The following is a 10,860-nucleotide window of genomic DNA, read 5'->3' on the forward strand; positions in this document are numbered from 1 at the left end:
TAATGGTAGGTGGCATATCGAAACATCAAATGGTGATGGGCCCTTCAACAATGTCGAAGAAGGGCCCAAAATAAGCACATTTAAAGTTTATAGAATGCTCAAAAACAGATCACACATGGGCTAGAAATATCATGCAAAAAAGATGGCATACAAGAGGGTTGTGAAGCAAGTGCCAAAAATAAAACTCAAACAGAGAAATATCCTTAATGAAAGATGAAAATGAGCTCAAAATAATACTAATTTCAGTTATGGCCGGAACTCAAAAGTATAAGCAAAGAGGGGTAAGAAATAGATACAAAAAGAGCTAGAAAAAGGGAGAAATGGTGCTCACCCTTGAAGACAAGTCTTGGCTGCCTTTTGCTTGAAGAAGTGATGCCTCCTAGCTTCTGGAAAGCTCTCCTAGCTGCTGGAAATGGAGTGGTGGTGGTGGTGCTTGGTGGTGATAAAGAAAACAAGGTGTAGGACTTAGGGATTTTTAGGAAAATGAGAGAGATGGAGGGAGATATGTGTATTGAGGCTTGAAGACAATTTTTTCTAACCCCTAAACCTAATGCCACCAGCTGGTTATATGGACAAAAAAGGGGGAGTAAAGGAGGGGCAAAGGTGGGGGAAAAATAGGCAAGTTTTCCCCCACAAAATATCCCCCAGATTCGGATATTTTCTGGGGGAAACAGCTACACAACTGTAAAGTGGATTTGGTGAGGAACATGGCCGGCCACCTTTTGGGCTTGCTGGTGGCCGGCCGGCCACCCCCCCTAGCCGGCCAGCTAGGGGTCAAAAGGGTCAAGAAACATTAGTGGCCGGCCACCACAAAAAGGTGGCCTCCCAGGTCTCCCCTTCACAACCCTGTGGTTCGAATTTGGAAATTCTAAAACAGGAGAGAGAACAAGCCAATTTTAGGAGGGGTTCAAAAGGGTCAAACGGAAATAGTGGCCGGCCACATGATATTAGGATCCTCCCATGTGTGTACAACACAAATATGTGGTTCAAAGTTTAAGAAAAGGGGCGTAGGTTATTCAACATTAGCCCGGAAGGAGGGGTTCAAAAGGGTCAAGAAACATTAGTGGCCGGCCATGAACTTTTAGGGTCCTCCCATGTGTGTACATCACAAATATGTGGTTTGGGTTTGAAGAAAATGGCTCCAAGGTGTTCAACATTGGCTCGGAAGCGCGAAAAACGGGCGTCGGAGGGCGAAAATGGAATATAACTGGTTGCCGAGATAATTGCTGGCCTCCCACCCTCCAGTGACCTTCCTGGTGATAAAACAGAGCCACCTGCCAAAGATGAACGAAAACTGATGCAAAACGAATGCTCGGGGGCCAAAACACGCAGTTCGGGGTCCCGAAAATGGGCTGTTAAGCACCGAAAGTGGCGTTCGGCCACGAAGTGGGTTTCTTAGACCCCAGTGTCCCTCAAAAGGGAGAAAATAAGATGCATGCCAAAAATTAGAGCAAATGGAGATGGTTAAGCGGTCCCGAACTGAGGCACACGGCCAACGGTCCCGAAAAACCGAAAACCGGACTCCGAAATGGGCAAAATGGCCTACGGCCACCAAATGTAACCCACGGCCACTGGGAGATGGTCTACGGGACCTCTCCTTCCCCTCAGGAAAGGAAACCGGGAAAACCGAGCCTGGTTCGTAAACCGAGGCAAAGCACAAAAGAGGGTTCGGAAGTCCGGAGGCAGGGCTCACGGCCGTGACTCTGAAACTTCTGAACGAGCATGTTATGCAACATCACCAAGCGCTCAATCGGTGATGTCTGAGTCTTAAGGTCGGTCAAAAATGGGGTGTCTACAGTTGCCCCTCTTTGACAGAACTCGGAAGTCACAAGTGACGGGAGTGAATGTCAAAGCCCAGAGACGACCCATTTTTGACAAGGCCGAAGACTTAGACAAACGTACAAGATAAACAGAGATGTGCCCGCAGGCATGCCCGCAGGCAAGGGGGCAAAATGCAAGGTGATGTAAGAAGATTTTGAAGATTGGACTTATACGCTACGCGAAGCCAGTTTTGAAAGTTGGACTTATACGCTGCGCGAAGCCGGTTTTGAAAGTTGGACTTATACGCTACACGAAGCCGGTTTTGAAAGTTGGACTTATACGGTACGCGAAGCCGAACATCACTCATGATCATGCGAATGCAGTAAGCTGTAATGAAGCAAGTATTCGCAAATAGATGCAACAATTTTAAGCGAGAATGCAAAGTAACAACTACATTTCATGCGGTTAAGAATGCGGAGGATTATTCAATCTCCGCCACGTCTCACACGGAGAAGATACGATACCTACGCGATTCGTCTGGTCGCACCGGCCTCAAATGAACCGTACATACAATTTCGTGCCTGATGGTGCCGGGGATCTCTCGCTTCTTCTTGGTTGAACCGCAGGTACCACTTTTCTCCCTGACCATGGTCGCAGCTTTCCCTATTCTTCAACGGGGTGACAGACTAGGTTGGTTCAGTATCCAGAATTGAGGTGCATACACGCTATCTCAACCTATGGGGCTTCCATACAGATTTCAAGCCGAGGACACGCCTCTGGGTATTTAAACTAGACTTTAGTCCCGGAAATACCGAACCTTTACGTTCTAGGCATCAGCCATTTGAACTCTAGTTTCCACCGTCGCAGTTGGTCTCTTAGGAACTCACTGCAAACACAGGCAGGTGGCTATACCGGACCACCGGAAGTCGTTCGGGCACGACAAACACCAAAGGAATTGCACCTTTAGAGGATTTAAGGTCCCCTAGACCGGGGAGTGCACAAGACAGTGCGATGCAGAGTGAATGCACAAAACAGTGCTAAACGGATAAGGTGCGCGAGATAGCGCGATACAATGCACTAACAAGTACAGGTGAGATGCGCAAGATAGCGCGATGGAATGCGTGCAAAATGCAAGTAAGGCGCACAAAACAGTGCAACGCGCAAGAAAACGCGAGTGATTTGAAATGCACAAGACAGTGCGAGTGATTCGAAATGCACAAGAAAGTGCGATTGAGGTGCGTAAAATAGCGCGAAATGTAAACTGCACAAAACAATGCGATGCCCAAAATGGCGCGAGTGATTTTGAAATGCACTAGACAGTGCGATACGCTAAACAGCGCGATTGATTTGAAATGCACTAGACAGTGCGATACGCTAAACAGCGCGACTGATTTGAAATGCACTAGGCAGTGCGATACGCTAAACAGCGCGATTGATTTGAAATGCACTAAACAGTTCGATACGCTAAACAGCGCGATTGATTTGAAATGCACTAAACAGTGCGATACGCTAAACAGCGCGATTGATTTGAAATGCACTAGACAGTGCGATACGCTAAACAGCGCGATTGATTTGAAATGCACTAGACAGTGCGATACGCTAAACAGCGTGATTGATTTGAAATGCACTAGACAGTGCGATACGCTAAACAGCGCGATTGATTTGAAATGCACAAGAAAGTGCGATTGAATGCATGTTCTATGCAAATGAGGTGCATTTTCTATGCAAGTATGGAAGAGTGCATTATCTATGCAAAAGATACGAGCATTTTCTATGCAAGAAACAGGAGCATATTCTATACAATATTGAAAGCAAATTCTATGCAGAATCGAAAGCAAGCATATTTTTATGTATGAATCATAACGATGCGCGGCACGCATGTCACATAAGTGTATATGAAAGTGCACATTCTATGTAGTAGAGGAGCATCAAATACGTACTCTGGTGCCTCTGATTTACCTCTTAGAGGATTTTGCAACACACTTAGCTCAAAAAGGGCACACCCTATTCATATTGACGAGAGATAACATCTGCTGCTGCTGTTTTAATTGCTGTTCTGGCTTGAAGCATGCTTAAGCTTGGAGTAGAGGCATGCTCATTCTTCAGGGCACTGGCAAGGCCTGAAAAGGTACATCCGGAGCACAATCACGGAGTTTGAAGAAGGTGAAACACACTCAGATGCTTCGGTTTTCCCTCTTTTCTTTTGCTTTGTAGTCTGGAACCCATATAGCTTCAAATAGGTCCTTGTTTTACTGTTCTTGCATGACCTGGGTTGAACCCTGTGGTTTTAAGAAAGAACAAATTCTTGTTTTGCACAAATGTGGAGAATGGCACAGCACTCCGAGCACAAAACGATTTTTTGAATTTGAGAAATGAGTTCTCGACCGAGTATTGAGCCTACAACTGAACACAGTGAAAAAAAAGACTCAATAACGGAAAACAAAAGGTAAACAACCTAAACACATCGAGTAACACTCGAAGCGACTCAAAACAAGAATCGAGACAGACAAAACAAAAGACACGACACACAGACGTGCACAGGGAGCCTGTTTCACCGGGTATTGTTCCCCACCCTCTCTCATTCGTGATCCTCACATCATTCGGCCCTCAAGCTCTATTTTTCTGAAAAAGCCCTTTTCTCACTTTTTCTGTCATCGCACATCTCTCTATTCTTCAATCTCTCATTTTTCAATCCCTTCCCCGGGTGGTTAATGGATGAACAGCAAATTGTGGGCTCGTGCCCCTAGCATTCTGCTAGATTCTCTTTCTTCCGCTCACAGCTACTGAATTCCTCCCACGGAAAGGTTGCGCTACAACTGGGTGTGTAGCAAATCTGCAGCTAACATCAGTTGATGATGCTTTGCTGGGTGCTTGGACGTGATAAGATCTGTCTAGATGATGGAGTGGAATATCTTGCCTCATTCTAGTTCGTGCTTCGCACTTTGCTTGATACCTCGTTGCTTGGAGGATGTGAGAGCTTTCTGCCCTTTGTTGTGCTCTTTTCTGGCGAATACGGTGCCCTTTCCGACAAGTAGAGCGCCCTTTCCGGCAAGTATTTTGACAAAGGGGAAAAGACAGAACACCTGACTCAACTGTGCCTCTAGTTCATCATTTTGACCATTTTTGTTTTAGTTTTCTCCTAAAAAAAATTTGACCAAAATGAGAGTTAGATTAACGCGCTTGTTCGATTTTCTGATTTAAAATCATGCAAGTTAGGCTGTGAGCACTGAAAATTTTCCTCTTTTGGGTCCAAGAAATGGTCTAGTTTTTTTTAAAAAATAGAATACTTTTCGAGAAGATTAGTCAACCTTAGTAAAAATTCTCAAAAACTATTTTTGCAAATGACCACTGCTCAACGAGTACGGAACCTACTCTCGAGATGCACAACCTCGAATTCGAAGGAAAATTGCCCCTTGCTTGAGGGGAACTACATGGCAACGGAAAGTTGCCCCTTGTTTGAACAGCACCGCGATGCATTGAACGGCAACGGAAAGTTGCCCCTTGTTTGGATGGCACCGCAGCGCATCTAATGGCAACGAAAAGTTGCCCCTTGCCTGAATGGCACCGCAGCGCATTATAATTAGTCCTCAAAGTGATGATTGCAACCGAACTCTCGGATACAGAGAAGTATTACATGGACATGATCGAATTTGAAGTGTTTTAGGGCTGGACTTCAGAATGAAGTTGCCTACGTACCCCAATGATGGGAATCAGGCCTTACGTAGTTCGGGGTAAGGTACGCTCGGGTATTTAACCTCTCCTTTTTATGCTCTAACTTTTGCCAAGGCACCCGTCGCAGGTTTTCGACCTTGCGAGCTTTGTTCTTCTTTCTTTTTCATTTCTTTTTTTTTTCTTCTTTTTTTTTTCTTTTTTTTTTTTGCATTATTTTCTTTCCTTTTTTTTTTTTGTATTTTTTTTGTATTTTTCTCTTGCTCTAACTTTTGCCTGGGTCGCCCTTCCGGGTTTTCGGCCCAGCGAGCCTCTCAAAGGGTAAAAGTGTAACAAGTCCATGTTAAATGGTTTTGAGATCCCGAAGTCATCTGAATCCCGGAGAATGGCTGCTGTTCTAGCTTCGTAAACTTCTTCTGATGAGATCTGATCTTCTTGACCTGACTTTCCTGGCCTCTTGTTCGAGGGCTGCTTCAAATCCGGCCACACAGGCCTCACATCATAGTTGACCGTTGAACCTTCTGAATTCAAGTTTCAAGGTTTGGAAGCAAAGGGGTTGAGTCTCGAGGCTGAGAGCGATCCTAGGCTGCACAATCTTAGGAGTGATTCCACACAGGTCTTCGCAAGGCCGCGCAAAACATTTTGTTTTTGAAAATTTTTTAAGAAAGCGACAAATCGCTCGCGTTGAAGATAGTGTAGAACCAATCTGGATCAAGCCAGGATCCTTCCCAGTACTTACACTAACAAGCATGATTTCATTCATTAAGGGCTTGGCACGCCTCTCTTTCTCTCAAGTGATCAAAGTTTTGCAAATCCCGAGGAATTCCTTCCTCTTCCTTTTCACTACAGTGTTCAAAAAGTTTTAAAAAACTTAGGTCGATGCAATGATTTTGGGGCGCAGAAGAGCAGGCAAAAAAAATATTGCCGTTTCATTCAAACTTTCTGGCACAATTGGCACACGGCCGAGGCAAGCACAAGAGCGTGAAAAAGCACTGCTGTTTCATTCAAATCTGTTGGCACAACTGGCTCCCTGGCAGAAACAGACTCAAAACAAAACGAAAAGACAAACACAAAACAAAATGGCGATGCCCGAGGTAACACCCCCCGGAATCACCCGACTCCTATACAATAGGACTGACTCGATAAAACAAGACAGACCCAAAACAATACAACAAGACTGACCCAATACCCAAGTCAGAATGTACAAAACTAGCATTCACAAATGCTCAGAACAGTGTGTGCCATACGCCACATCCGAAGTAAACTGAGCGCCGCCCGCAGGTGGTTCATCCCTCGATCACATCACATTATCCCCCCACAAGTTCACTTATTAAGTGCCGATAGACTTTGCAGGACCTGGTGTGGGGATGACCCCGTTGTCGATCAGATCCTGTATTTCGTGGTGGAGACGAAAGCACATGTCAGTGTCATGGCCATCTCGCTGATGGAAGGCACAGTAGTCGGCTGGGTCGTGCGAGAGAGGGAGGTTCTTTGGTAATGGCTGCGGCTCCAGGGGCTTCAAGTCCCCCTCTCTAACCAAGATCCTAAAGGCCGCTGATAGAGACATGTATAGTGGTGCGAACACCCTCTGGCCTCGAGGTGGGTATTTTAAGGTTTGTGGAGTTTTGCTGGATGCACCAGCAAAGGGATTGGCAGGCGTTGACTGGGTTTTCTGATCGTTTCCGAGCACGGGATTAGGGCTGAAAGGAACATTCCTCGTACAATGGCCCTTCTCCTGGCTTGCCCCTTGATTCAGACTGCTCTCATTCTGAGTGGCGAAAGTGTCATCCACAGTTTTTGTAACAACTGCGAGGACTTGCTCTTTGTTCAGTCCCTCAGCTTTCAAAGCCTCAATATCCCACCGAAGGTGTTCATGGGGACCAATGCCTGCCCCTACCTTACTCTTACCAGTCGCTTCCACTTTGTCAAGAGATTGGCTTTCCTCAAATGCAGCCCGTCCCAACATCGGGGAGTCTTTTGACATGAAGTCCCCGGTATGTGGTGTGGTCGATGATGGAGCCAATGTCCCGGAGGCCAGATCCGTCACGGTTTTTTGAAGATCTTTAATCATTCCCATCAACTCGGAAGTAGTGGGTTCACGGGTTTGAGATGGTTGAGGTTCAGGTGCACCCATCATGCATAAGTCCATGCTTTCTGGGATAAACACCTCAGGCTTGGGTAGATGGGCCGGGGTGATGTATATGCTGGGGTCAAAGGTGGATGGCAGTATGTGGATGAGATTGAGGTAAGCAGGAGATGTTTGGTCATTGGGGTCTGAAGGTGGAGCTATCGTCCGGTTGTCGATGAGATTTTGGACCTCATGACGTAGGCGGTAGCAACGGTCGGTGCCATGACTGCGCTGCTGATGGTACATACAGTACTTGGAGGGGTTATGTCTGGCTGGGAGTGGGTTGGGAAGAGGTTGAGGATCGAGGGGTTTGAGATGCCCTTTTTCCATCAAGGTTTTTAGTGTGCTAGTCAGGCTCATATAGAGGGGGGTGAAAGCTCTACCCTGAGCTCGGGCTGGACCAGCTGTTTGTGGGCTTGGTTTGGCAAAAGGGTCGGCTGTGGCGACTGTATTGATTTTGGTGGGTTTGGGAATAGCGCTACTACCAGCGTTGGTACTCCCTGAAATCACCTTCCTTGTCAGTTCCCTTGTCCTGGGAGTGATCCCGCTGTTGAACGCATTCTCGACTTGAACCCCCAGTTCATGCAAACTTTTGAAAGTGAATAGTGGAGCGACTATCAACTTTTGCAACATATCATGCTTGAGGTTTCGGACCATCATCTGCACTTGATCCCTCTCAGAAGGGCGACGATCTGTCATTTGTGCTGCCTTTGCTCTCCACCTTGCAACAAATTCCACAAAAGGCTCTGTTGGGTTCTGGCGAGTTGCTTCAAGTTCTTGGATGGTCATTTCAACTTGGGTATTGTAGGAATACTGATCGACAAAGGCCTCAGCCAGTTCTTCCCAGTTTTGCTTCACTGTATCCTCCAATTTGGTATACCAAGTGGCTGCTACACCCGACAGGGTTCTTCCATACAGAGAGAGTTTCTGTGGCTTAGTCAGACCCATCGGCTTCAGGACATCTAGGAAAAGTCGGATATGTACCATTGGATCTCCAGACCCGTCGAAACGGTCGATATATGGCATTTTGAATCTGTTTGGGAGCCGGATGGCAGCCTCGGTGCGCCCATCCTCAATGTCAGGAATGGAGTTAAGGCCCTGTGCCTTTTTGAATTGCTTCTCAAGGTTTGCAATTTTCACTGTAGTCAAATTGAACTCATCAACATGAAAGGGTTGAGTTCTCTCATTAGGCTGCACCAGGGGTCTGAGCACTTGAGCTTGAGCCAACCCTTCTCGAGGATTCAGACACTGCAAATCTTCAACTGGCGGAATTGGGTCAAAGTTCGGCTGGGGTCCCAAAGCTGGATGTGAGGCAGATGCCCCAGATGGGCGCTGCGTTTCAATACTGGTTTCGGCCTGCATGACAGTTCCCTGATTTAGCGCTGCTATCACGGCCACAAATTCTTCCGAACCTTGTGCCATCACGGTCGGCTGAGCCTGAACAAAGGTGATGTGACTGGCGACTGACGGATTAGATGAACCAATGAGCCCTGACCGGCTTTTCTTTACCTCGCCTCAGCGAAAGAACACCGGTTGCCCTAGAATTGAATTTCTGACCTAACAAAGTCTATCGGCACTAGTCCAATGTACCCGGGGGATATCGAAGCCTTCTGAAGCTATGGTTCCAAGACTTCCTAGCAAAAGAGAAAACAGACAGCACCTCAGCCAGATTTCACCTGAACAGATATGAGCCTAGTTGAATGAGTGTGCTCTCTACTGAATTCTGCCCCAAAATCTGAGTCCGATACCCACAGGTAAAGCTGACTCCCAAATACTGATAGTAATGCCCGCAGGCCTGATGCCCAAACTCATACACTGATACATGCATTCCTGTAGAGACGCACTCTAAAGCACATAACAGACAAGTGAGAGCCAAAACACCCCTATGTTGGGGTAGGGTTTCCCTGTCCTATTTTGTCAGGAGCTAGGGTTTCACTACGCACGCAGCGGCTTCAAACAACCTATAAACGGGTAAGCAACCTGTCCTAGTTTCGAATGGTCACTACGGATCCGAATATGTACTAGGTCGAATGGTCAAAGAGGGTGCCCCGGTAAAACCGGGGTTTGTGTTCCCATACTGGCAGAGCCCATAACCGGTCAGCCTTATGGCCATGCCTTGACAAGACAAGCCTCCGGCAAACCGTTCAAGAATAGCAGATGGCAAACACGGTGTCCTAGGCGCACCAATGCAAATGCAATGCAAAGAAACACACAAGTGTAGTCAAAAACAGATATCATGAGTTCGAGTCAAGTTCTCTAAATCCCCAGCAGAGTCGCCAGAAACTGTAGACGTCCCCGAACGCCCCGGGAGGAACGAGCTCCCGTTCCGTTCATATTGGGGTCACTACAGCTCAGGACTCTCAAATTTGTCACGGTTCTAAGTCTGAACCAAAGAGTCCAAATCCGGCAAATCGTTTTGACAAAACAGATTTTTTGAAAGAAGTGCCAAACATGGACTGCTTTGCCAGATACAGAGTCGCCACCTAAATGTTTTTTTAATGGGAAATTTAGGAAACCCTGACTCGGTGCCAAAGGCCACGTGTCCGTCATCACCAAAGTTGCCTCGGCTCGGGAACTTGGGTACGATTGGGGAAGGTCACTTCGTGAGCACCCCCGTTCGCCCGATCAAAGATCGGCCTCTACTAACCATGATATCTATTTTTGAAAACATTGTATGTTCTTATTCCGGTTATTAGCCTAGGTTACTATGTGATGCACACAACATATAAGTATAGACTGGGTCGCCCGAATTGGAACAAAACATTTCATGTTTGTTTTTTGAAAGATGGTTTGCTACTCGCAAGTAGGCTTAAAATACAGATTTTGCCACCCTCGGGTGGGCTTAGAAGAGATGGTTTTGCCACTATCTAGTGGGCTTAAAACAAACATTTGATGAATTGTTCCAATTCAAATAACCCAACCTTCACCCACAGGCATTCAGGCAGTCATATCACATAGGCAAATAGCCTCATGGTAAGCATGCTATTCATGGCAGTCACTCACACGCATGCAAGGATGCTAAAGCATAAAACTTACCGAGTACTCCAAGCCAAAATAGAAACTATGTTAGAAATCATGCATGGTCCTAAACATACAGAAATGCCTAATGCAACACATGCAAAAATGCAACTATAGCAGGCTCGGCTATTCTAAACATGGCATATGAAATGCTATGGTTAACATGTATTCAATTTGGAATTGAAAATACAATGCAGTTAGTATGATGCGCCGAGCCCGGTGCATGCAAAACAGATGAATGAATGCAAACATGCTATCATACTGTATGCTAATTGAAACATGCC

This window comes from Camellia sinensis, chromosome 7, assembly GCF_055761805.1.
Source record: "Camellia sinensis isolate YWXY chromosome 7, ASM5576180v1, whole genome shotgun sequence".
NCBI lineage: Eukaryota > Viridiplantae > Streptophyta > Magnoliopsida > Ericales > Theaceae > Camellia > Camellia sinensis.